Genomic DNA, 27,387 nt, shown 5'->3' with positions numbered 1-27,387 from the left:
TTTCGGATGCAGATTAACGGCTGTTTTACGCTTTTTAATGTAAAACACGTGAGATATCGCACAGATAACGATTCATTTGCAATTCGCGCTGTAAACTTCAATAGTTTTGTTTCTGAGGCAGATCCACTCTTGTTTGACGCTTTTTAACGTAAAACACGTGAGATATCGCATAGATAGCGATTTTTTTAAATCGCGTTGGGAAATTTAATAGTTATGTTTCTGATGCAGATCAACGCTTGTTCGACGTGTTTTAATGTCAAACACGTGAGATATTGCATATATAACGATTCATTTGCAATTCGCTCTGGGAACCACAATAGTTTCGTTTCTGATGCAGATCAACGCTTGTTCGACGTGTTTTAACGTGAAACACGTGAGATATCGCATAGATAACGATTCATTTTCAATTCGCGCTGGGAACTTCAATAGTTTCGTTTCGGATGCAGATTAACGGCTGTTTTACGCTTTTTAATGTAAAACACGTGAGATATCGCACAGATAACGATTCATTTGCAATTCGCTCTGTAAACTTCAATAGTTTCGTTTCTGATGCAGATCCACGCTTGTTTAACGCTTTTTAGAGTAAAACACGTAGGATATCGCATAGATAACGATTCATTTGCAATTCGCGCTGGAACTTTCAATAGCTTCGTTTCGGATGCAGATCCACGCTTGTTTGACGCTTTTTAACGTAAAACACGTCAGATTTCGCATAAATAACGATTCATTTACAATTCCCGCTGGGTACTTCAATAGTTTCGTTTCTGATGCAGATCAATGCTTGTTCGACGTTTTTTAACGTAAAACACGTGAGATATCGCATAGATAACGTTTTATTTGTTTTTTCGCTGTGAACTTTATTAGTTTCGTTTCTGATGCAGATCAACGCTTGTTCGACGGTTTCTAACTTAAAGCACGTAAGATATCGCATATATTACGGTTCATTTGCGATTCGCTCTGGAACTTCAATACTTTCGTTTCTGATGCAGATCATCGCTTGTTCGATGGTTTTTAACGTAAGCCGCGTGAGATATCGCATAGACGACGTTTCATTTGTCTAGTGCGCTGAAGAAATACAATAGTATCGTTTCTGATGCAGATCAACGCTTGTTCGACGGTTTCTAACGTAAAGCACGTAAGATATCGCATTGATAACGATACATTTGCAATTTGCGCTGGGAACCTCAATAATTTTGTTTCTGATGCAGGTCAACGTGTGTTCGACCGTTTCTTACGTAAAACGCTTGAAATATCGAATAAATAACGTTTAATTTGTGTAGCGCGCTGAAGATCCGCAATAGTTTTGTTTCTAACGTAGATCAACATTTGTTTGACGCGTTTTAACGTTAAATACGTGAGATGTCGCATAGATAACTATTTATTTGCAATTCGCGCTGAGAACTTCAAAAGTTTCGTTTCTGATGCAGATCAACGCTTGTTCGACAGTTCTTAACGAAAACCGCGTGAGATATCGCATAGATAACGATTCATGTGCAATTAGCTTTGGGAAGTTCAATAGTTTTGTTTCTGATGCAGATCAACGCTTGTTCGACGGTTTTTAACGTAAATCTCGTGAGATATTGCATAGATAACATTTCATTTGTCTGGCGCGCTGAAGAACGGCAATAACTTCGTTTCTAATGCAGATCAACGCTTGTGCGCCGCGTTTTAACGTTAAACACGTGTGACGTCCCGTCATTTTTTTCCCTATTGTATGAAATTCTCTAAATTTTTAACTTAATATCCATTAGAACGTTCTGAGATTAATTTGACAAAGTTAAAGTAGCATTGAATGAATTTTAGTGACATAAGTTAAAACTCATCTTACATGATTTAAATCAGCCCTAACCAAGCGAATAATTGACCCGCAAGACCGTGCAAACCTCGCGAGCCGTTTAACAGATTAAATTTGGAACTGGCCAATTTATTGCGTCTCTCATTCTAACCTCACGAGGAACTAACCAATAACTTCAAAGATTTAACAACTAAATTTTTGATGGCAGTTCTGGGGCAACCCAGACTCTCAATCAAATAAATTTTATGTAATTATTACTCTGTCGACAACTAATAAGCATTCAGTGACAGAATTACTATTTTTGTCTATTTATGTTATTTAACCGTTTTATGACTATAGCTATTACTTTATCGTTTTGCTACAATTATATTATTTTGCTTTGATGTTTTCAATTTTTATTACTGAACTTTATTGCCAGCCCCCACTATATTTGGGATGGCAAAGCTGTAATCCATTATTATTCTTTTGCACAATTCTTCCAATATTACTATTCTTACTACCGTGACAAATGTATTAACCGCGTTGCGATTTTTAACCGATAGAATATAAGTTAGCTTTAAGATATTTCAGTTTAAATTTTGCAATCATGACAAACGTATGATTCCGTTTGTGTTGACCAACCAAGGTAATAATATTGCCTTAATTCTTTTGCCTTTCAATCCTGACAATGGACATATTTAAGGGAGGAAATCCAATTAGAACTTTCAAAAAATCGAATTTTTTTTTTTTGCATAAAATGTTTATTTAACATTGTAAGAATATGTTCCCAACGTTTTAAATCGAAATTCGCAGCCATTCGGAAGTTATGGCCTCCGAGCGTAACAAATCTCTTGAGCAGCGTCGAAGCTCTAATAGCACGCAGCAGGTATATTCACCCGGAGCGGGGATTTTACCTTTCGGGGCTGCGATCCAAAACGTATAGAGATATAACTAGAGTTTTACTGTAGGATTTGGAACGCACCCCTGGTAGACGGCTTTTATTTCTGTTGTTACGTTTAGTCGAAACCGTTGGGTCCGTTGGCGCTGGCATCGAGCAGAACCGGTTCTCAGTTTAGCTCCGAAGTTCGGCCTGTACAAAACGACAGTGCAAATTCGAAATGTCCTATCCGAAAGGCACACACGCCGAACCAAAACAATCGAAACCACGCAAAAGAAAGTTCCATGGTAATCAGTTTTCAAATAAAAAGAGTGCAGATGAAGAAGGATGTGAAAGTACGAGTGCAAGAAAACTCTCCAATGCTAGTGCTGAAGATATTCACTGGAATCCATTGCATGGCTATCGTTTGATTGAAATATTCACCGTTTTTACAGCCTTGACAGAGCTCCTTGTTTGTCGTGTTTGTAAACAGAATGTAAAGTTTGAAGAAGCTGGGAATCGAGGCCTCGGTTTCAAGATAGTTTTACTTTGTCGCTGTGGTCAGAGAAACATCAATTCAGGACCACTAATCAACACTGGATACGAAGTGAATCGTCGGATGGTGTTTGTTATGCGACTCTTAGGTGTTGGCAGAGAGGGTATTAATTTATTCTGCAACCTCATGGACATTTGTAAAGGAATGAATGAGAGCACGTATAATGATATTATCACGTATATTCACTCCTGTACAAAATCTGTTTTTGAAAGTCTCTGCAAGAAAGCTATCGAAGAAGAAAAAAAATTCAATGAAGAACATGAGAGGTCTATTTTAGATTTGAAAGTCTCTGGAGATGGCTCGTGGAAAAAACGTGGATTCAAATCGCTGTACGGAGTTGTAACGGTCATAGGCTACTATTCGGGCAAAGTCATCGATTTAGTTATCAAAAGTAGCTATTGCCATGCATGCACATTTTGGAAAAAGAAGGTGAACACTCCAGAATACGAAGAGTGGTATATAAATCACGAGGAAGAGTGTACAAAAAATCACGAGGGCTCAGCCGGAAAAATGGAGGTCGATGCGATTACAGAAATCTTTTTAAGATCAGAGGAAAAGTATGGCGTTAAATATGGTAATTATATTGGAGACGGAGACTCCAAAACTTTCAAGGCCATTCTAGATAAGAATCCTTACGGTGATGAATTTCAAGTTGCAAAAAGCGAATGCATTGGCCACGTAGCGAAAAGAATGGGCACTCGGCTCCGAAATATAAAAAAAACACAAAAACTCGGTGGTAAAGGCAAACTAACGGATGCTTTAATTAAAAAGCTCACAACGTACTACGGTCTGGCAATTAGAAGAAATGCGAATAGTATTGAGGGAATGAAAAAAAGTATTATAGCCACTTATTACCATTTGATCTCTACGGATGAGAAGCCACAGCACGAATACTGCCCGCCCGGCGAAGACAGCTGGTGTAAGTGGCAGAAAGAAAAAGCTATTGGAGCAAATTTGGATTCTTTCGAGCACCCTCCTCCACTCGATCCAACTGTCGCAAAACACATTCTTCCAATTTATGAAGATTTATCTAAGGAAGAATTACTTCAGAGATGCTTGGGCAGTCATACGCAGAATTCAAACGAAAGTTTCAATTCTACGATTTGGCGTTTAGCTCCAAAACATCTTAATTCTGGGCTGAAAATAGTTGAAATTGCATCCTACATCGCTGCTGGAGTCTTCAATGAAGGATATTCTTCCATTCTACAAATTATGATAGAGTTACAAATAATTATTGGGAGCCAGACCAAGAACTATGCTGAGAACGTCGACGGGCGCCGGGTATCTCGACAGGAGCGGCGCAACTCTTTCAACTCTAAAGAAGCTCGAAAGGTCCGAAGAGAGCAGTTATTGGAGCAGAACGAGTTCTTCGAGGAAGCAGAAGGATTGTTCTATGGCGCCGGGATTGCTGACTAAGAGGTAAATTATAGATATCTTGTATCTTTTACTTGTCAAAACTTTAAACACGTTTTTCTCAAAACTGTATTTTTCTGCACTGCTGGAACTCTCATTTAAAAACTATTCAACCGATCGCGCTGAACTTTCGCACACAACTTCGTGACATCAGTACAATGTCGGTGAACCTAAATGTTTGTGAAAATTATAATAAAAAATGACTTATTTATTGCAAAAATTGTGCAGAGAAAACGTCAAAAAATGGAAATTTCTTTTCATAAGCGTTTCATATTCAAAATTTTTGACTTTTTTCATTTTTTTTAGGTTCAATTACGAATTATGGGTATAAATAATAAGAATTTTTTCGCTGCTTGTTATAGGATCAATATCACGGACGCCATTTGTCCAGCAGCTGAGCAACTCGCACGCGGACCTGCCAAATGGGATGCTTCATATGTCCGCCATTTTTAAATATTTTTGGAAAAAAAAATACGTATGGACAGTCCAAATCATATATAAATAAATGTTTAAGTTCGAAAAATATAGAAAAATTCTTTTTCCTACAAAAAAATTCTTGAAAATAGCTTATTTTTCCTCGTTCTAATTGGATTCCCCCCTTAAAATGACACATTTTAAAACATAAATAATTTTACACTTACCTGCCTACTCTTGACGCCTTGACTAATCGATGGCAGCATGGTTCCCAATTCTTAAAATTAAAATTCTAATAACCAAGGACGTGTTAAAATCAATTAAACAACTTTTGGTCAAATAACGTCTTGTTTACCGGCACATAAATATCAATACAAATGTGTATATCTAGTTTTGCCAAAAATACAATTTTAAAATAATTAATATTAAATTTCTGGTGAATGAAATAAATTTGATTTCTATAAATTCTTCAACTATTAGCTACATTCTACATGTTACAGTAAATTAAATTATTTTCAAAAATTTAATATCTTAAAAATATTTTGTACCGAAAAATTTTGATCGACAACCTAAATTTCTTATATAACATTAATTGCGTAGTCTCTCGCCCTGAACACGAGAACCATGTTTATATCTTAAATAAATTTTCTATAGTAACTAAATAAACTGGAATAATTTTATTTAAAAACTTAAACTATATAGTCAGTTTTGGTATACAACCTACATTAGGACATTTATAAAATCAAGATGAAATAATAGTATTTTCTTAGTTTTATTATAACTTCAAAATTTTTGACCGATAACCTTAAAAACTCATTGAACAAAAAATTACTAATAATTGAAAGTCTAAACAATCACACAGGAAGTATGCCCAATTTTAACTTATTTAACCCATAATGATATAAAGATATAAAAAATTTTACGATGACTACGTGAGCTATGTATTGGCATTAGTACAGTTTCACCTCCCCTATAAGCCCATACTAATATTTATTACCCGTATTAATATTTGCGATAAACTCTTAATTTGTTTAAACAAAATATAAATTTAAAATTTTTATAAATCATATAGTACAACTTCTTTGGACCCCTAGAATTCAACTATACACCTTTTGTTTGAATCAAAAATATCAACTTTTCCAATTGTTTAAATAAACAATTTATTAAAAATTCAAGATATACATCAGAAGCGCCTTCCTCAAAAATAATTTTAGGAATTTGTTTGAACTCTTAATCTCTAACTGTTTCGGAGATAAAAATTTTCTAAGTTGCTCACTCCCCCCTCCGCCCTGCGCTAAAACTGCACTCCAAAAGAAAAAAGCAGAGCCGAACACTATGAACATACTCCCGACACCGAAATAATTTTTTCTCAAAACTACCCCCTCAGATTAAAGCCACTCCCATAAGAAAAATTACCCCTTAAATAGTTAGCAACAACCCCCTAGGTTTCAAATTTTTCCAACAAATAGTTTAAAAGTAATAAATTTTTAAAGTGAATACCTTATGTATCACTCATATGCCTCGTGTATCTTTCATACCTTATGTATTGGACACCATATATTATATATATATATATACAGGGTAGTCAAAAAGTATTGGACCCCCTAATATTTCCGTTCCCTTGCATTTTACAAGAAAATGTTTCAGACAAAAGTTGTAGGGTTTAAAACGATCTATTTATTGATCTTATCAGTTTGACCTTGGATGGCGTCGCCAAGGTCAGATCGAAATTATATTAACTTTTTTAAATGGAACACCTAACTTTTTATTGCATATTCTTGTAGCTTATCTCGAGAACTTTCCAAAACACTACAAGAAAGTTTATTTTCGTTGAGTACTTTCCGAGTTGTGAGGCTTGAAAGCTACAGTGTACTGTAGTGTGGGTCCAGCCAGTTAAGGCAAGAGTGGCGTGTGGGTCCGGCTAGTTAAGGCAAGTGTGGCGTGTGTCCGGCCAGTTAAGGCAAGTGTGGCGTGTGTCCGGCCAGTTAAGGCAAGAGTGGCGTGTGAGTCCGGCCAGTTAAGGCAAGAGTGGCGTGTGGGTCCGGCCAGTTAAGGCAAGAGTGGCGTGTGAGTCCGGCCAGTTAAGGCAAGAGTGGCGTGTGGGTCCGGCCAGTTAAGGCAAGTGTGGCGTGTGTCCGGCCAGTTAAGGCAAGAGTGGCGTGTGGGTCCGGCCAGTTAAGGCAAGAGTGGCGTGTGGGTCCGGCCAGTTAAGGCAAGTGTGGCGTGTGTCCGGCCAGTTAAGGCAAGAGTGGATATAACAGACTTCATACGAGCGCGTGAGAACAATGTTTACAATTACGGAAAAGTGTGATATGCTCGAGATGTGGTATTACAACAGAAGTTGGGGGTATATTAAGGATATTGTTTATGTAACTATTCCTGAAAATGAAGAAGATTTACGACATAAAATCACTAGAGCTGTTGAAAGTATTACAACAGAAATGCTGCAGTTAACAATAAGAAACATTATAAAACGCGTTGAATGCTGTATCGATCATGATGGTAACAATTTCGAACCATTTCTTAATTAATTTGTTAATAAATATTTCATGAAAAAACAATGTTTACTTTCTCAACCTATTTGATATTCCAAATTTGTTCAACAATACTCGATCCAAATTATTACTTTAATACTTTGCATGCCGATTATCTCGTAAACGATGCGTCGTAGCAATTTTTTTCCTAATATAATTTTGATTGAAAATTACCTCTACTATGTAAATATGCAAAAAAATTATAGGTACCCATTTAAAAAACCTACATTGACCTTCATAACTCAAAAAGGTGACGAGTAAAAAAAATTTCTTTACAAGCATTTTGTAGCCGACTAGAAACCATGTAAATTTTCCTTATTAAACTTTCTTCTAACTTCAACCAGTTACGAGATATTTGCTCGGACATTTATGGACGGACACCCTGTATATAAAGTCACCCCTATGTTAAAATTAAGGGTTGAACATAATATCTAATTAATTAAAATCATAAAATGACCCTGTAGTTCAATTTTAATAGCAATATCTTAAACAGTTCAAGAATAAATACATTTTGCATTTTATAATTAATAACAATTAACCTCAGGAGAATAAAAATGTTATTAAACTATTTGGAATTAAAAACTATATTTACGATTTAAATTTCACGTCTTTAACTTAAATAGTTTAGAAACAATCCAAAAGTTATTTAATAAACTTAATGAATTTTTATTGCAAAAATGGCTACACATGAAAAGCTCACGCTTCTATCTTTTATACTTATGGACCTAAAGATCACTATGCATTATAGGACAGAGTTCTAAGTAACTCCAATTTATTATAAAAAATTTCGTTAATAATAAAATTTTAATTGTTTATAACAACTAAACGGTTGCCCCCACGACTTTGAAATATTATTAAAAAACAAAAAGCATAAACTAAAGAATACTCTCCTAAAAGTTCAACTCTTCAAGACTAATAGTTTTTACAATATAAAATTCCAAATTTTTATGTTATACGCGTACTTCGGTATGACAAGATGACGTATACATAAGGTACACGAGAAACGCATAGCCTTATACTTGTAAAATATAAACTTTTCCCACATAACTCTCATTAGATTTCTATAACGGTCAAATTAAAAATAATATTTTGTTATTACTAAAATTTCATTTCCTAATTTTTACTTGAAAACGTAACGACTAATACAATTGTTAATTAAAAATTATTGCATAAGATATATGTCAAATAAGTTGTAAATTGTCGTAGCTACACAAACTTGCCGAAATTATATAAAGTCAGGTATGTAACGACCGTACTTTGCGCACGGAAGGTTGGCGGTGCGGGAACGGACGCGAAAGGTCGCCTGGAGGAACTAGACGTGTTTTAGGTTGATATATACAAAGACGTTTATTTCACACTTAAGATGCGGTGATTTTTACATAAGTTTGGCACATTTACTGTTGGTAGTACGCAGTACTATCAGCGGTGAGACGATCCGGAAATCTGGAGATGCGATCGGGCGGTGATCGAAACGTAAATCTCAATTAGCCATAAAGACGCGCGGACGGACGGGACAAAGAACTTCGGAAATCTATGTACATGCTTGGCGAACGCGATACGGAAATCTATTTACAAGTGGTTTGTCGAGCGCACCTGCCGCGCGAGACGCGGTTTACGGAATTGTGGCAGGTGTTTTTCTCGGAACCTCGGCGGCCTTGTTGTTGTGGCCGTGACACTCGTGTGAGACGCGGCGTACGGTGCGGTAAGCGGGGCGCGGCACGTACACGGATCCGTGCGTTGACTTTGGTTTGTTGCGCGGTCCGTCGCGAAGCGGTTAATACCGCGAGTGATTGCTGGAAGACACTCCCTCACGCCAAGTGCGCTTGGTGGAGGCACGGAGCACCGTACCCCCGTACGTACCACCGTACGTGAAGTGGCGTCGGACTCAGGAGGTTTATAGGATGGAAGTCGCCTTTTTGTCAAGTACCTTGACAGGGCCCAAGTTTTTTTGAGCCCAGTTCGGCGAGTCTGAAAACGGAGCTAGGATCGGAGGTGGAAGCGGTTGCGACTTAGCAGAGACCGAGGCGCTCGATCTCAGTGGCAACCTAGGCTTCTAGTCGGCGGACCGGCCAGAAACGGATAAGGTTCCTGCCTCCGGCGAACACTGCCTTATATACCCGAAAATCGAGGTGAAGGGATGTGCGGCGTGTTACGGCGGAGCGGTCCGGCAGCAGCATCCCCGCTACTCGATCACGGGTCTCTCGTTTCGGGCCACGCGCGTAGAGTTCAATTTTACATCTCTAGCTCAATTAGTTAACTAACAAGTTCAATTTGCAACTAACAGTTACTACAAATATATCGCACTTTAAGCAAGCGAGAATCTTCATAGTCGTATACTCTCGGCGATGGCTTGCGAGCTCAAGTGACGGATTTAAAATTGGATTAAAACCTGTTAAATTATAATAACTATTATTACAATTAACAAATAACAATAAATAATTTGATTTACAATTGCAAATAAACTTCTCCGATCATAAAATCAACTAATAAAAAGAAAAAGAGCTTTAAAAAAAAAATAATTCTTTAATATAAGAAATCACGGATAATACATATAATGTAAAAAATAACGTAAAAGGTAAAACTTATTACTGCTAAACCCCCTTTTCCCTTATCGTCAAACTTAACATTAATGTAGAATGTACCTTTGTGAACATGCTTGCCAAATTTCATTTTGCCAAGTTTACCCATTTCTGAATTGTAAATGTTACAAGTCACATAGAATAAACCAAAATTTGCCACGGCAAGCTCTTGCCGTCGGACACCGACACACACACAGACAAAAAAACACACGGACGTACGCAAATACATAGACAGTGTTCAAATTAGAACCAATCTTCGGCAATACCTACACTTTTCTTACCACTTCCCCAAGCAAGATAATAATTTTATACATCTAAATATTAAATCTTATATTTTTCTGATTTACCGTTCAGAACTACAATAAAAAATATATTCAAAATCATATGCAATACCCATAGAGCTTCGTCTTGAAGCATAGGTGATGCGGCCTCAGTGACAAGTACGTCACGTAAATGATAAAGTTTTATAAACAAATTCTCTCAGTTCAATCTAGTATAACGTCACGGACAGAACATTGCAGGTGGAAGCCTAATTTAATTAAAACAAATTCTCCTTTTACAATATTTACGGTCACAATATATAAGTTAAAAACTACTACCATCTTTAACTAAAATTAAGGTAAAAACAAAATGTAATAAGTATAAAAGATTCATCTTGCTTCTAGAAACAATATAGGAAAGGAAATAAATTAATAAAAGTCTCCGTTAATTTTTGAACAAATTTTACTAGTGAACTATATAATATATATAGATATACAGGTATGCATTACGCCTATGTATGAACAGACAGACAGACGAGTTTCCTTAATTGACATTTTACCCAATTCCCATCTATCCCCTTCAATAGGCAATATTTTTATACACCTAAGTTTAAAATTCCATAAGAATCGGATATCCCGTTTAGAAGATACAAGGCTTTCTTTCCTTAAAATATTGCATAGGTATGTGCTAAGTATAGATCAGCTGAGTAAAAGTCGATAAAGCAAAATAAATACAAATTGCATCCAGATACAGCTCCGAAACTATTGATCCTAAAAATATGAAATTTTACACACAAAAACTTCTTGTGGTAGTAAAGCTTAATGCCAAGTTTCAAATCTTCATCTTTATTAGTTTCAGAAATTTTGATTTTTTTTTAATTAGCTGAGTAAGAATCGATAAAACAAAATACATAAAAATGGATCCAGACACAGCTTCAAAACTATTGATCCTAGAAATATGAAATTTTACACACAAAAACTTCTTGTGGTAGTAAAGTTTAATGCCAAGTTTCAGATCTTCACCTTTATTAGTTTCAGAGATTTTGATTTTTTTTTAATTAGCTGAGTAAGAGTCGATAAAACGAAATACATAAAAATGGATCCAGACACAGCTTCAAAACTATTGATCCTAGAAATATGAAATTTTACACACAAAAACTTCTTGTGGTAGTAAAGTTTAATGTTAAGTTTTAAATCTTCAACTTCATTATATTTGGAAATATTGATTTTTAAAGTTTGGAAATTTTTGACACGTAACTTCTATATGAGAACACATTTATATTTAAATTTTATAAATCATTGACAGCAGAGTGATAAAAGTATAACAATTAAAATTGTATTAAAGCCCTACAATCCTACGTTAAACCATTTTCCAGTAATCGACCATTTTATTGATGCGTGCGTGCGTACGTGCAACACTATATTGTAAGAAATATCTGGTCACACTCGGTACAATAATTGTAATTCTTAGTTTGGCCGCTAGTCGCGTGCGTATCGTTCCGTTAGCGAAACGCCATTGGCTCTCCTCACCACGTGACTCGAGACTGTAACACCATTGGCTCTGCGTCCTAAGCGAAGTCGTGATTGGCTCAAGCCCGCGACACTAGCGTGCCCGTGCGTTCTCTTAAAGGAACCTTTCCGGGGAAGAAAGACTTCCCGGCATCACATTTCATCGGACCACGAAGGGTCGTCCGCCATGCGGACGAAGACAATAAAGTATTTGTTTTACATCGCAAGCTACCGACTGTGATATCTCTGCCCTTCCATCCATCCCTGACTACTCCCTTACAATATGAATATATGTGTACTTACGCTAAATTCTAAAACGGCCCTTTTGTATCAAGTATCTATCTGTTGAATTATTTTGACAAAATAGCATCTTCTATATTGTAACTGCACTCATGTATCCCCCCCCCCGCCCCTTTTTGTCTATATAATCATGAAATTTTGAAGAATTAATATCTTTGATTTGGAACAAAATAATCAAATGAAACTTTATGGGCCTCTTTGTCACAACATTTTGAATCAATTTAAATAATTTTCAATATACCTAGTGTCTCAGAAATTAGAACTCAGTGAAAAACTTAAGAAATCCATATGACAATAAATTTGCCATATTTTGAAATTGTGAACATCTCTAAGTAACTATTGTGAAAAAAACAGGAAGAAAGAAATAGAAAAATTTGAAGTAACTAATTCATGTATCCAGTGACTTAAAGATAAAATTACACACACACACACATATATATATATTATATATCTATATATATATACAGGGTGATTATTAATGACTGTTACAGCGTTTTACCCTAAGAGGATAATATACCGACAGAACACTGTAATATACTCAGCCCTCGTTAGATGACAACTACGTCGAGCAGTGCCGAGTGATACGTAGGTATAAACCCCTGCTAAAAAATTTTTTTCAGATTACTTTTATATAATTTTTTTAAATGTCTGTATAATTTCATAGTTTTTTTAGATTTTTTCATAAAAATTGGAATACTTTTTATAAATACTTAGAATGTCTATATCCTTTCTCAAAATTTTTAAATGTGTTAACTATGAAGTATCTTAAGATTTCTATTATTTTTTGTTGTATAATTTTAGATAAAATATTATAAAATTTAAAATAGTTAAAAGTACTTTATAAAAATCACACGTATGGAAAGTTCAAAGAGAAAATGTACATTTTCCAAGTAATTCTGATTATTTCCGAAAAATGTTTCAATTCATACAAAGATTACAAGAAAAACTTTTATTAGGTATATTTTTGAGAAAAATATGAAAAATTCTCATAATTATGGAATTGCTCTGAAAAATTATGATATTTTTTTATTTCTTGTTGGAAAAAGATTTAAGAAAATGTTGGAAAATCTGAAGAATTTCACATAACTTTACATGCAAATATTTTGAGAAATTATGTGATTTAATTCTTTTGTTATGTCTTTTTTGGAATAGTGTGTCAAAATATTAGAAAATCTTAAAATTTTTTTATATTTTTTTATGGGATTGTTTTCTGATCTTATCGTGATATTATGAAACTTTATATTTTATGTTTTAGTGAAAAATGTAAGAAAATTTGAAAAAATTTTTACACAAGTTTACACAATTACTTAAAAATTGTTGCCATGACACATTATGAAAACATTTATAGAAAATTATAATAAAAGTTTCTCAAGGAAAAGCTGTGCATACTCCGTTATATTTTGCATTTATTACTTACAATTAAATTATTAATTTTATTTATTAATCTGATTAATAAATAAACGTAGTACGTAATAACGTAAATTAAAATACTAAATATATTTTATATCTACATAATGTAAAAATGATGTATAAAAATGATGATAATCAGAGTTTCTTAAATCTTTTTCCAACAAAAAATAAAAAATACCATAACTTTTCAGAACGATTCCATAATTATGAGACTTTTTCATATTTTTCTCGAAAACATCTCTAATAAAAATTTTTCTCGTAATCTTTGTACAAATTAGAACATTTTTTGGAAATAATCAGAATTACTTGGAAAGTATACATCTTTTGTTTAAACTTTTTATACGTGTAAATTCTGAAATGTTCTGAGATTTCTTATTCTATAATTTTTATAAAATACTTGTAACTATTATAAATTTTATAATATTTTATATGAAATTATACAACAAAAAATAATAGAAATCTTAGGATACTTCATATTTAACACATTTAAAAATTTTGAAAAAGATATAGACATTCTAAGTATTTATAAAAAATATTCCAATTCTTATAAAAAAGTCTAAAAAAACTATAAAATTATACAGACATTTTGAAAAATTATATAAAAGTAATCTGAGAAAAATTTTTTAGCAGAGGCCTATACGTACGTATCACTCGGCACTGCTCGACGCAGCTGTCATCTAACGAGCACTGAGTATATCACAGTGTTCTGTCGGTATGTTATCCTCTTAGAGTAAAACGCTGTAACAGCATTAATAATCACCCTGTATATACAGGGTGATTCAAAATAACCTATTGGTCCCGAAGTTGGCATATTCGTAATCGAATTCTGAGACGATTTTTCCTTTTGCAAAAATTTGTCCGAAGCTTAGTTTTCAAGTTACAATAAGAATTAGTTAGCGTATGACGGATCAGGTACAAGTGGTAGACAGGGGCGGCGCGACTCACTGTTACACGCGGGTGTTTCCGTGGGGCACCTCTTGTACTCAAATGACTGACAAAAATACATGGACAGCACATTTCTATTTAAACTGTCTTTCTCTCTCTTTCTCTCTCTATCACTTTAATTATGCTACATTTAACTTGTCAAATTTCGATCTGTCATCCGGCCATCAAATATCGGGATGACCGTAAAATCTTCAAGTAAGTTTACATTATTATAATAAATGTACGCCCGAGAATAATAAAATTTAATGCAAATTAGATTACTTAAATGTGCACTTGCAAGTTAAATGTAGCACTTTTAAAACGCACAAAAAGGGATAGAAACAAGAGAGAGAGAGAGAGACGGGGGGGGGCTTTGAACAAGTTTAAGCACGTTTACTTACGCACACGGCGATCAGCTTATTGTTTCCACGATGCGACAGTTCAATTTAAATTTGTCCTTTATCCAGATCTATCCCTCGAAGTTGTTTCATAGTTCACCACATTTACATTATTTACTCTACACTTGATCGATAAACGCGGAATTACGCGACGAACCGATCGATCAACTTTATTAATTACTACTTTAATCACTACAATCATTTGAAGCGTTAAAATTACTCGAAGAAACACGTGTTTACGTTACAATCACACAACACGTGTTTACTCGACGATATGAAGCAGTCGACTGGATGTTATTGGTTATGTTGTTATAAGAGTGTCGAACGATTGGTTAAAGCCATAAGTTAAAACGCGGCAATTTAAAATGAAAATATTGGTTAATACGACTTACATCAATACAATTTATTAGAAAAATGTTGCAAATGCATGTTTATCAATATTTGTTAAAAATTGTATGATAGTGACTTTATCAAGATAATTATTATTCATTCTAAATATTCAAGAAATAATTTTATCAAAATCAATTTTTTCTAAACATTTTTTTTTATTTCTTATTTTTGAATATTTGCGAAAACTGTGAAAATATTCCTCGAAATAAAATATTTGGTTGCCCTGAAAAGGGCAGATTATCCGTTGCTGCAAGGAGATTTCAAGAATTATATCCTTGAAGTTTTTTTTATAACAAATATTCTAAATAATTATCTTGATAAAGTCACTTACAATTTTTAACAAGTAATAATAAACATGCATTTGCCACATTTTTCTAATAAATTGTATCGATGTAAATCGTATTAATCAATATTTTCATTTTGAATTACCGCGTTTTGACTTATGGCTTTAACCAATCGTTCGACACTCTTATAACGACATAACCAATAACATTCAGTCGACTGCTTCATATCGTCGAGTGAACACATGTTGTGTGATCGTAACGTAAATATGTGGTTCTTCGAGTAATTTTAACGCTTCAAATGATTGTAGTGTTTACAGAAGTGATTAATAGTAATTAATAAAGTCGATCGATCGGTTCGTCGCATAGTTCCGCGTTTATCAATCAAATGCAGAGTAAATAGTGTAAATGTGGTGAACTATGAAACAACTTCGAAGGATAGATCTGGATAAAGGACAAATTTAAATTGAACTGTCGCATCGTGGAAAAAATAAGCTGATCGCCGTGTGCGTAAGTAAACGTACTTAAACTTGTTCAAAGCCTCCCCCGCCCCGTCTCACACTCTCTCTCTCTCTTCTTACTATCCCTTTTTGTGCGTTTTAAAAGTGCTACTTTTAACTTGCAAGTGCACATTTAAGTAATCTAATTTGCATTAATTTTTATTATTCGCGGGCGTACATTTATTATAATAATGTAAACTTACTTGAAGATTTCACGGTTATCCCGATATTTGACGGCCGGATGACAGATCGAAATTTGACAAGTTAAATGTAGCATAATTAAAGTGACAGAGAGAGAGAGAGAGAGAAAAAGAGAGAGAGAGAAAGTTTAAATAGGAATGTGCTGTCCATGTACTTTCGTCAGTCATTTGAGCGCAGGAGGTGCCCCACGGAAACACCCACGTGTAACAGTGAGTTGCGCCGCCCCTGTCTACCACTTGTACCTAACCCGTCATACGCTAACTAATTCTTATTGTAACTTGAAAACTAAGCTTCGGACAAATTTTTGCAAAAGGAAAAATTGTCTCAGAATTCGATTACGAATATGCCAGCTTCGGGACCAATAGGTTATTTTGAATCACCCTGTATATATATATATATATATATATATATATATACTACTGTGTCCAAAAAGTAAGGTGACATTGCATTTTAAATCTCCCGCGCGCACGGATTTGGAGGAATAAAATTTTTTTTAGGTTGGTAGGACTGTCTTTGACATCCAAGAGAAGTAACACGTCAAAATATCCATTAGTGTTTGAGATACGCATTGTTTTGTGAGCTGCTAAAAGTGAATTTCTCGTTTTTTGCCATGTCTACATTTGTTGAGCAAAGAATTTGCATTAAATTTTGTTTGCGGAATCAAATTTCTGCTGCAGAATTGTTGCGGATGCTGCAGAATGCCTTTGGCGATAAGGTTATGTCGAAAAAAAATGTATACAAGTGGTACAAAGACTTCCATGAAGGTCGAGAACGTGTTGAAGACGAGGAGCGTTCTGGGCGACCATCAACCGCAACCGACGAAGCTCACGTCCAAAAAATTAAAGATTTGGTGTTGGAAAACCGTCGTTTAACCATTAGAGACATTTCTGATGAGATTGGCATATCAAAAGGCTCGGTCAATTCCATTTTGAAGGATGTGTTGGCTCTCAAACGCGTCAAATCTCGACTGGTACCAAAATCATTGAATTTTTTGGAAAAAAGGCGCCGCGTTGAAGTGTGTGAAGCAATGCTTTCCGACTACATTGACAAGACAAAACGCATTATCACTGGAGATGAGACTTGGATCTACGCTTACGATCCCGAAACAACCGACCAATCGAGTGAATATCGTGCCAAAGGTGAGCCGAGACCGAAAAAACCACGTCAAAGTCGCTCAAAAATCAAGGTTATGCTGACTGTTTTTTTCGATTATCGTGGTGTTGTGCATTACGAGTTCCTTCCGCCGGGCCAAACAGTCAATAAGGAATATTATTTGAACGTTATGCGTCGTTTGCGTAACGCTATCCGACAGAAGAGGCCGGAATTGTGGCGAAACAACACTTGGTTTTTGCACTACGATAATGCACCGTCACACACTGCGCTGATTATTCGTGATTTTTTAACCAAAAACTCGACTAATATCGTTCCACAACCACCGTATTCACCTGATTTGGCTCCATGCGACTTCTGGCTATTCAGCAAACTCAAGCGGCCGCTCCGGGGACACCGTTTCGAGTCGATAGAAGAGATTCAAGCCGCTGCGAAGAAGGAGCTAAAGGCCATTTCTGAAATCGATTATTACAACTGTTTTAAAGATTGGAAAATCCGTTGGAATAAGTGTATTATATCAGGGGGGGATTACTTTGAAGGGGATGAAATTGATTTGCAAGAATAAATAAAGAATTTTCGAAATAAATGCAATGTCACCTTACTTTTTGGACACAGTAGTATATATATACATACATATATATATATATGTATATATGTAGGATGTTAAAATGTTAGCTAAGGAAAAAGAGTGAGAATGAGAGTATGAGAGTGAGAGAGAGAGAGAGAGAGAGAGAGAGAGAGAGAGCGAAAGAACATGTGTCGTAGAAGAAAAGCGTCGTTTGACGAAAAGGATTGCCATTGTTCGAAACATGTGTTGTTTTATGGTAGCGTCATAAAACACACAATCAATTGTATTCAAAGCGCGTAAATGTAACATCTGCGAATGGACGCACGTATGTATCAGGTAAAAGGGGTAAAGGCGAGTAGGCAGAACAAGCAAAAGGCAGAAGATTACGAGCGGTCAGAGAGAAACGATCCTACGAGTCAAGAGAGCGTTCTGTAGACACTCAACGAAATATACATATTATACTTATTATCTAAAAGCCCTTAATTGATCCCACATATATATATATATATGTCAAAAATTTGCGTGTACCAAAATTTGGTGCTAAACAATTTGACATTGTTATAATATAATATTACATTGTCTCACATTACTATACCCAGTGGCTTTGAAAAAGAAAACAGAAACTATACATTTTGTAAAAAATTAACGTAATTATAGTGATAACTAAGTAACTGAAAGTAATACATTAAATCACGTATATCTTGAAGATTCTTGTCAAAATAAAGCAATTTTTATTGTTTACCTTAGAAAATTTAAGTACAATAAATTTGCAAAAATTAAATTCAGTAACTTCAGTGACAAATAAAACTGAAAAAGTCTCTTCTCGCAAACAGATCTCTGCCAAATTTTTTTTCGGGAAATAAAACTTAGAATATTTTCCCATCAAGAATTCTTGAACTTACCTGACATCTTACATCCGTCTATCCTCTTTTCGAACTGAATGGTTAAGCTGCTCTGGCGAAAGTTACCTCAGCTTGCCATTCTTCGATGCTTGATTGAATGCAGTGCAGCTTGTGTTGACTAAGTACTGTCGTGTGCTTTTCTTCAGAATAGCACCAAGCAGGTGTGCGTCTTTACCTTGTACCCACTAAAGGAGATTTGTAGCAGCCCGTTCTCTCTTACAGCTGGCGTAACATACTCACTAAAGAAAGCTGGAGTTCATGTTTCCTTAGAGCTGGCGTGAAATACCCAGCAAAGGAAACTGACGACAAATCGTTACTTACCTAAAGCTGGAGTAGTTCCTTTTCCCTATATTTTGAGAGAACGGGAAATAGCGCTTTCTAACTAGACAAGGGGAAGCTTGCGTTCCTTGGAAAAAAGTAATTTGAGAGAACGGGAAATAGCGCTCTCTCAATCAGATGAGCGGAAGCTTGCGTTTCTTGAATGGACACCAACCAAAGGAATCTTGATGAACTGGGCGAACTTAAGCTAACAAGCATTCTGAAAATTTGAGTTGAACGGGAACTCTTGTATTTCTACCAGAAGCAAGAGCCGGTGTTCCTTGTCTTTAAAAATTAGCACAAAATTTTACTAATCTATTAAAATGCATATTTTGGAAATCATTACAATAACTGAACGAATTTTGTATCAATAAAACATTGAATATCCAGCGAATAATTCTACTCAGTTTCACGTCACTCATTCAAACCAATCAACATTATTTTTTTTGACAGATAATTGATAAATTTTCTTTCACACACTAAAGTGTTAGAAAATATTGTGAAAGCTAAATTTCTAAAGGGAATCCCTGCTCAAATTTTTTCTTGTCACAGATAACTTAGAAATTTTTCTGAGGCTTACTAAAGTGTCAGAAAAATTTGCGAAAACCAATTTTCTAAGGGGAACCTCTCGCCAATTTTTTCTTAGCCATAGAAACTTAGAAATATTTTCAACAATTCTTAGTGTCAAGAGAATTCGTGAAGTACGATTTCCTAAAGTGAAATCCTGTTCAATTTATATTAAGCAACAAAACTTAGAATTTTTGTAGACACTACATTTCCATCCCCTGCCTCTCGAGCGATTAGTCGATGTGTATCGTATTCTTATATGTCACGATCACATCAGCTTTTCGCGAATACCCATCCTTAGTTGAGTTGATTAACTAAGCGCATAGCCCGTAATTACGTGTCACGATTGCGTCAATCATCCAATACTCCTTCTCCCCTCTCCCAAATTTTACCATTCACGTAATTTCTGTACTCGAAGAAATAAATCAGATAGAACTACCCACGTTAGACCCCTTTGAGTTTGAAGAAGATTTAGATTCTTATCTTCTCAATACATTAGAACATGAAGATTTGCTAAACCCAAACCCCACTTTTGATTTGATAGAATATTGCGACCCTTTAAACGAAGAGAACACAGTCACGAATTCCAGTGAAGAACATATCTTAACGTTTCCAGAAATAGATTCTTGCAACCCTTGTGAATTAATAGATATCGACTTAGAAGACGGTATTCGATTAACGAATTACCCCTTTGTTATTTGATAAAACCTTTTGTTATGTAATAACGCAATCAATCTCTTACTTTAGAATCCAGCAGAATTATCTCACGTTATCTCAGCAGCGTTTATTATGGAAATTCCATCAATAGCAAATATCGCACGCACGGAGGACCAAACGTCATAGGAAACCAAACAAAATAAACGTCTTATACGACGGCAGTTGCAGCAACTGAAGAAGGTTAGCCTTCAACTACAAATTTCGGAGAAAGAAATTATCAAGGAAATTTGCGAACAATCGAGAAGGGTATTCTCTCAGCTTTCCCCTTCTAAATCTAGTGCAACAGAATCGTTCTTATTAACTATCAGCATCCGAGTTTAAGAATTATCTGAACCTGCTTCTAGTTCTCCCACTCACGAAGAAACTATAGAGCATCGCTCTCGGAATCCGTTAAATTTTGAAGAATCAGAGATTAGAGATTGACACACACAGAGTCTTCCAGTATCAGAAGAACCTTCGCATTTCAGTCACATAAATCAAGAAACAGGTTACATTAGAAACAGTACCCTTCCTTCAGAAGAGCTATGATCAGAAACACAGATCTTGTTGCATAACTCTCCTTTGACTCTTTAGTATGAAACCAATAAATGATTAATATACGCTTCGATTATCAATATATATATATATATATACTGTATCGCAATTTTGTACCCCTTTTATACGAAGAAATAAGAATAAAATGATTATTTGAATTAATTACAAAGAGAAGATTTCAAGTCATTTACCTTGATCCGATTTGCGCCTTATCATAAATATAATTTATCTGCAGCGGTAATATATGCCTCGAACAAGTCCAAAAAACATCTTTCCAGTAAAAGCACTAACAGAAAAAGGAGACCACTCCTTTTAAAATCAATAATACGCAATCTTTTGCATCAACGGAAAAATCATATTAACAGAATAAAAGAAATTGACGACCAAATAGTAGAAACTTTAAGGTCCGACCATACTACCCCTACTTATGCTTGGCTACAAATAATCCAAACAGCTCTCCATAGATCTTCAGTTGACTTCGAAACCACACGACTCGAATATTTGAACTCAGGAAAAGTTCCCATTGTGATTGCGCAAAAGGATAAATTAAATCTAATAGAGTCAACCATGCAAGTAGACGCTTTCCCTACAAATCTTGTAACTTTGCAATCAATTGTGAGCATAATTACAGATAGTTGTGACTCTCTACAATCTATAAACCCTCTCTCTGAATCAGTAAAGATTCCTACGACATCAGTGCCAACTTTACCTATAGAAAAGCAAAATCAAGTCAAAATCTCCGTGGACTCCTCAGAGTGGAATTCTCTAGATCGCCACGAATCCGTTTCATCAGACAGTTTCCTTCAACATTTAGATCTAACCCCAGCACGCGCTGATCTTATTTGCCTTAATACGGAACGTTATTTTAATACGCTTTCAGACTATTATATTGAACCAAACACACAATGAGAATACACTACGTTGTAATCTAAAAATTCATGTCTCGAACAAGCACGAGCCAAGCTAACAAGAGAAAGGCACTCTCTTTTAATACAGTATTAAGAAATCTTCTGCGAACAAGAAACAACTATGTTAAGAAAATAAAAGAATTAGACAAACAAATAGCAACGCTCCTACAAGAAAACATTGCAAGCACTAACGAGCAGTGTCTACAGTTATTGAGTATAGCTCTTTCTGCAGCATCGATAAATTTCAATGACACATTTATAGAGTACCATAGGACAAATCAGAGTCAATTAGTGATCGCACAAAGAAACCGAGTTTTATTGAATTTTCTAGCACGGGTAAAAACTACTCAGGTAACTTCTTCGACACCTCCACCATTTGAGAATAATCCTTCATCTCAAGACTTCCCAGTCATAAAGTTAGAACCGACAGAGGATTTACAACCTCCTGAAGCAACAAATACAGTTAGGGAAATAGATTCTCAAACTGCTCGCGTGGAAACTCCAACCAGGAACATAATAAATCTTGAAGAGTTAGGACCACCCACTAGTTAACTGGAACATTTACTAACTCGTCCCCAAGGTTATTACTCCGTCATTGTACCTAGCATTTGTATTACTAGCCTAGCTCTCGGCATCTCTAGGTATTGCCGGCTCAGCAGGCAATACCTAGCTTGAAATTAAAGGGAGCACCCCAGTTTCGTGTGACCGAGGGTCGCGCGAAATCGGTAGTGTCCGACCTCCGGGACGTGACACACGTGAGATATCGCATAAATAACAATTCATTTGCAATTCGCGCTGGAAACCTCAATAGTTTTATTTCTGATGCAAATCAACGTTTGTTCGACGGTTTCTAACGTAAACCGCGTGAGATATCGCAAAGATAACATTTTATTTGTCTAGCGCGTTGAAGAACGACAATAGTTTCGTTTCTAATGCATATCAACGCTTGTTTGACGCGTTTTAACGTTAAACACGTGAGATATCGCATAGATAACGATTCATTTGCAATTCGCTCTGGGAACTTCAATGGTTTCGTTTCTGATGTAGAACAACGCTTGTTAAGCCCGTATCAGACTATGCATTGAAAATTGAGATTGAAAATTGAAGATTGGAGATTGTTCAATCACATAATGATATTACAATTAATAATAAGACTGCGTTCAAAAAATAATTCAGTTCAGTGAGATCTCAGTAATTCTTAATATGATTGGTTTTTTTCTGGATCTAAGTTTAAAAACCAATCATAATAAAGAATAATGGAGCTGTTTTGCTGAACGCATCAAAATATCAAGAAATAATCATAACCTGCCATACTTAAACCATTTATATATTCTGATGTATCCAGCAAACGTCTCAAGAGGAAAAGAAATGTCACATGTTTCTAGAATAAAGAAGAGGAAACTAATTGCTGCTCTTTTATTATTAATAATAACGGAAGAAGAAGAAACACGAAATAATTGTCGTATATGGACACATCCATACTTTTTAAGAAGGAAAAATAGGGGCATGCATCATAATCTTTTTATGGAATTAGCTTTTGAAGATCCAAAAAGATTAAAACGGTATACAATACAATTAATAAATTATTCCTTTAATTTGTATTGCGATAAGTTTTTGATATGCTAAGTAGTTCATATTATTTTTAATGAATGCAGAATTTATATTACAGATGCCTTTAAATGAATGTTATTTTATTTGAAAACTTGTTGAGAAAAGTAACTCCGTTAATAAAAAAAACAGGATACAGTTTTACGACAAATTCCTCCCTGTGAAAGGCTATCTCTGTCTCTACGACATCTTGCAACGGGTAATTTGAAATTTTTTAGACTTTAAATGCATATGTTAATAATAAGAGTTTAAGTATTTAAAATGCGTTTTTATTTTTAGGAAAAAGTCAAGAATCCCTTCGTCTTTCATTTCGAATTGGTCAGAGTACCATTTCAGGTATTATTAAAGAAGTTTGTGCTGCCATTATTCATGTATTTCAAGAAGAATATCTTAGAATGCCATCATGTGAAGATGAGTGGAAGATTGTAGCTATGGACTTTGGTCATCGTTGGAACTTTTATAATTGTATTGGAGCCATGGATGGCAAACATTTTAAGATTGATCCACCATTACAATCATTATATTATAATTACAAAGACAATTTTTCTGTCGTTTTATTAGCTGTTGTGGATGCACAGCTTAGATTTATATACGTCTATGTTGGCACAAATGGCAGAATAAGTGACACAGGTATGGAATAAATGCAGTTTAAAGGCCCATCTGAATGATAATAGTCTAAATGTTCCTAAACCAATATCTTTGCTTAACACAAACAAAGAATTTCCATTTGTATTGGTTGGAAATGAAGGCTTTCCATTAAGCACTAAAGTTTTAATACCTTATCCACGAGATATATGGAAGAAAATATAAAAGAATATTTAACTATAGGTAATTTTTATATAAATCTTCAGGTAACAAGTTGATGTTACATCAAAATAACATGATAATATTTTGACATCAAAATGATAAGTAACGTTAGCTTGCTACCTGGATAAAAACTAATTAAATAATTATTTTTAATAAACTATTATATTTATTTCCAAAAATTATTTTTGGTTATAGATTATCCAGAGCGCGACGTTGTTCTGAAAATGCTTTTGGAGTCTTGAGAGCAAGATTTCAAATTCTTAGATCAGCAATGCGTTATGATCCTGATGACGCATAAAAAATTATATTAACTTGCTGCTGTTTACATAATATGTTAAAGAGTGAAGTAGTGGGAAGACAAATGTATACGCCTCCTGCCTTTCTTGATGAGGAAAACAAATTTATGTACAAATTTCAACCAGGAGAATAACGGCAAGAGCCTGCTCTTGGAATGATGAATTTGAAAAATCAAAGAGGCAATCGTCATGCTAATGCTGCTTTACAATTAAGAGATGAATGGTGTAATTATTTTAATGCAGAAGGAGCTATTCTATGGCAAAACCATATGATTGATAATTAGTAATCGTTAAAAAAATATTTATTTTTCTATAAAGTAATTTGTGACAAGTTTCTAGTTTACATATCAACAGCATGTTTTAATACATACGTAATTATATAAGTAGGTATATCTACTATATAAGTATATCTCTTAATAAAAAATTTGTAACATCTATTATGACTTCTTGTACAAGAAACAAAACAAAGTAAATAATAAAGTATAAGTATTTTATATACAAAATACTTATCAAACATATTTTTCCACTATAACCTTTTATAACATATATATGTTACGTCCTGCGGAGTAACGATTCTTTCCTTCGCAACTAGCGGATATTCTAATTAACGGACGAGCGACGGTGATCTCACCCCGATTCCAAAAATACGGTGACTCTTACGGCAATAACCGGATGACACGAATTAAGTATTTATAAATTTATCAATTAAGGAGATCTGAGGTGACACCGTCGCTCGATACCGGAAACACCCAAGATAGTAAAATCAGGGAGCTGGAAGACGCACGTGTGCATCCCTTTGAGTTCTGATGCCCGACACCCGCATAGCAACAAATCAAAGAATTTTTTGATATTTAATGCTTCTGAGAGTTCAATTGTCAAACCTGCCGCTTTCTCGGATAACAATTACCGAGGAATATAAAAAAGTCGTAAAAGTAAATATTGCACGTAGGTGTATTAATGAATAAAGTGGTGCATACGACCCTCGAAGGAACAAAGGGAATCATAGATGAAAAATAGTATAAATAGGTGCGTCTTCTAGCGGAGCGTACAGTTCACAGTTCACTTCAGACAGTTCAGTTCAGAGCAGTCTAGTCCGAATCGCAGTTCCGTGGTATCTTGCACGCCCGAGTTCTGCGACTCTCGGATCCGCGGCCTCTAAACTCGTGCGGAGCGCAAATCTCGGTCGGGAAGGTGCTATGGTGAAAACCGGCATATCCGGGATTTGGCGACCGTTCCCTATCGCACTCGCAATTTTGGCTGACTGGAAAGTGCTATAGTGAGGGCGGGCATATTTGGGATCTGCCAACCATTCTCCGTCGCACCTGCAATCCTTTTGGCTGAATTGTTCGTCTCCGGCTGAGTCCGGCCCCAGTTTGGAGGTCTGCGGCCCGAGAGTACCACATTTGTCAACTCTAACAGTTTAACCAACAAGTAGTAAGTTTCAATCATAAGTTTATCTTTCCTGACGGGCTCTTCTCTTTTACGGATGATTTATACATATTCACATTACAATTTCCCCTCCGAATCGAATCAAGCTTTGTTTGATTCGATTCAACCTTGATTTCCATTTTGGATTAAATCGAGTTTCGGCTCGTTTTGATTCAACGAAATTTATACTTTTATTCTTTTGGATTGAATCAAGCTCTGTTTGATTCGATTCAACCTTGATTTCCATTCTGGATTAAATCGAGTTTCGGCTCGTTTGATTCAAAGGAAATTATACTTTTATTCTTTTGGATTGAATCAAGCTCTGTTTGATTCGATTCAACCTTGATTTCCATTCTGGATTAAATCGAGTTTCAGCTCGTTTTGATTTAACGAAATTTATACTTTTATTCTTCTAGATTGAATCAAACTCTGTTTGATTCGATTCAACCTTGATTTCCATTCTGGATTAAATCGAGTTTCGGCTCGTTTGATTCAAAGGAAATTATACTTTTATTCTTTTGGATTGAATCAAGCTCTGTTTGATTCGATTCAACCTTGATTTCCATTCTGGATTAAATCGAGTTTCGGCTCGATTTGATTCAAAGAAATTTAGACTTTCTGGATTTGAATCGCCCTCCTCCGATTCGATTTAGACTTACATTATTTTCTAATTCAACTACCTTCCCATCCCCTCTCCACAGCTAAAAATCTTTTTTTTTTTTTTTATTCTTTTTTTTCTTCTTTCTCTTTCGTATATTAGAGAGAAAAGGGGGTCAAACATTTGTGTTATTTTCGTTCTAGTGAATAACCATATTCCACCCAAAATACACAAAAATAAGTCTCGCGCCGGAGCCCGCCACCGTCGGAATCGCAGAAACCGGAGAGCAAGAAAGCTTGCTGCGTCGCTCAATCTCCCTTCTGAAGCAATACCATTTATCGCTAACTTATTTAAATTAGGAACCTTACATAACAAACAATTCAATATCTCGATAACTTCCGGTAACACACCCACCAATTCTTTCGCTGAACCAGTCGCTTTCGACGAAGAGGAACCGTCAACCCCCTCCGAACACGTAAATTCACCCGCTGAACCCTTTTACTCTCCAGTCGCTCTCGACGAAGAGGAACCGTCAACCCCCTCCGCACACGCAAACTCCCACGCCTCTATTTCGAGTCAACTCACGTATAGGATCTTCCCCGATTCCCCTATCTCCCTGTCTCCACCTCCAAACCCCGAGGTTCCGGACTTCGGGGAGGACGGATTTCTGCGGAGATCTCCGAGCCCCGAGTTCCTCGATCTCAAG

At 35.4% G+C, this 27,387-nt stretch overlaps 1 protein-coding gene across 1 annotated transcript in view; it reads left to right on the top strand.

The window, feature by feature from the left end:
* Positions 1–18,335, top strand: part of LOC105207326 (E3 ubiquitin-protein ligase HUWE1) — a 336,590-nt gene extending 318,255 nt beyond the window's left edge. The window contains exon 4 of the mRNA XM_039446477.1: positions 18,090–18,335. The gene's annotated coding sequence lies outside the window, so the exon portion shown is untranslated. The remainder of the gene's footprint in view (positions 1–18,089) is intronic.
* The last annotated feature ends 9,052 nt before the right edge of the window (positions 18,336–27,387 follow it).

Source organism: Solenopsis invicta, chromosome 1 (assembly GCF_016802725.1).
Source record: "Solenopsis invicta isolate M01_SB chromosome 1, UNIL_Sinv_3.0, whole genome shotgun sequence".
In the NCBI taxonomy this organism is placed as follows: Eukaryota; Metazoa; Arthropoda; class Insecta; order Hymenoptera; family Formicidae; genus Solenopsis; species Solenopsis invicta.
The sequence above is the reverse complement of the archived record's forward strand: the minus strand, read 5'-3'. Positions and strand labels throughout refer to the sequence as shown.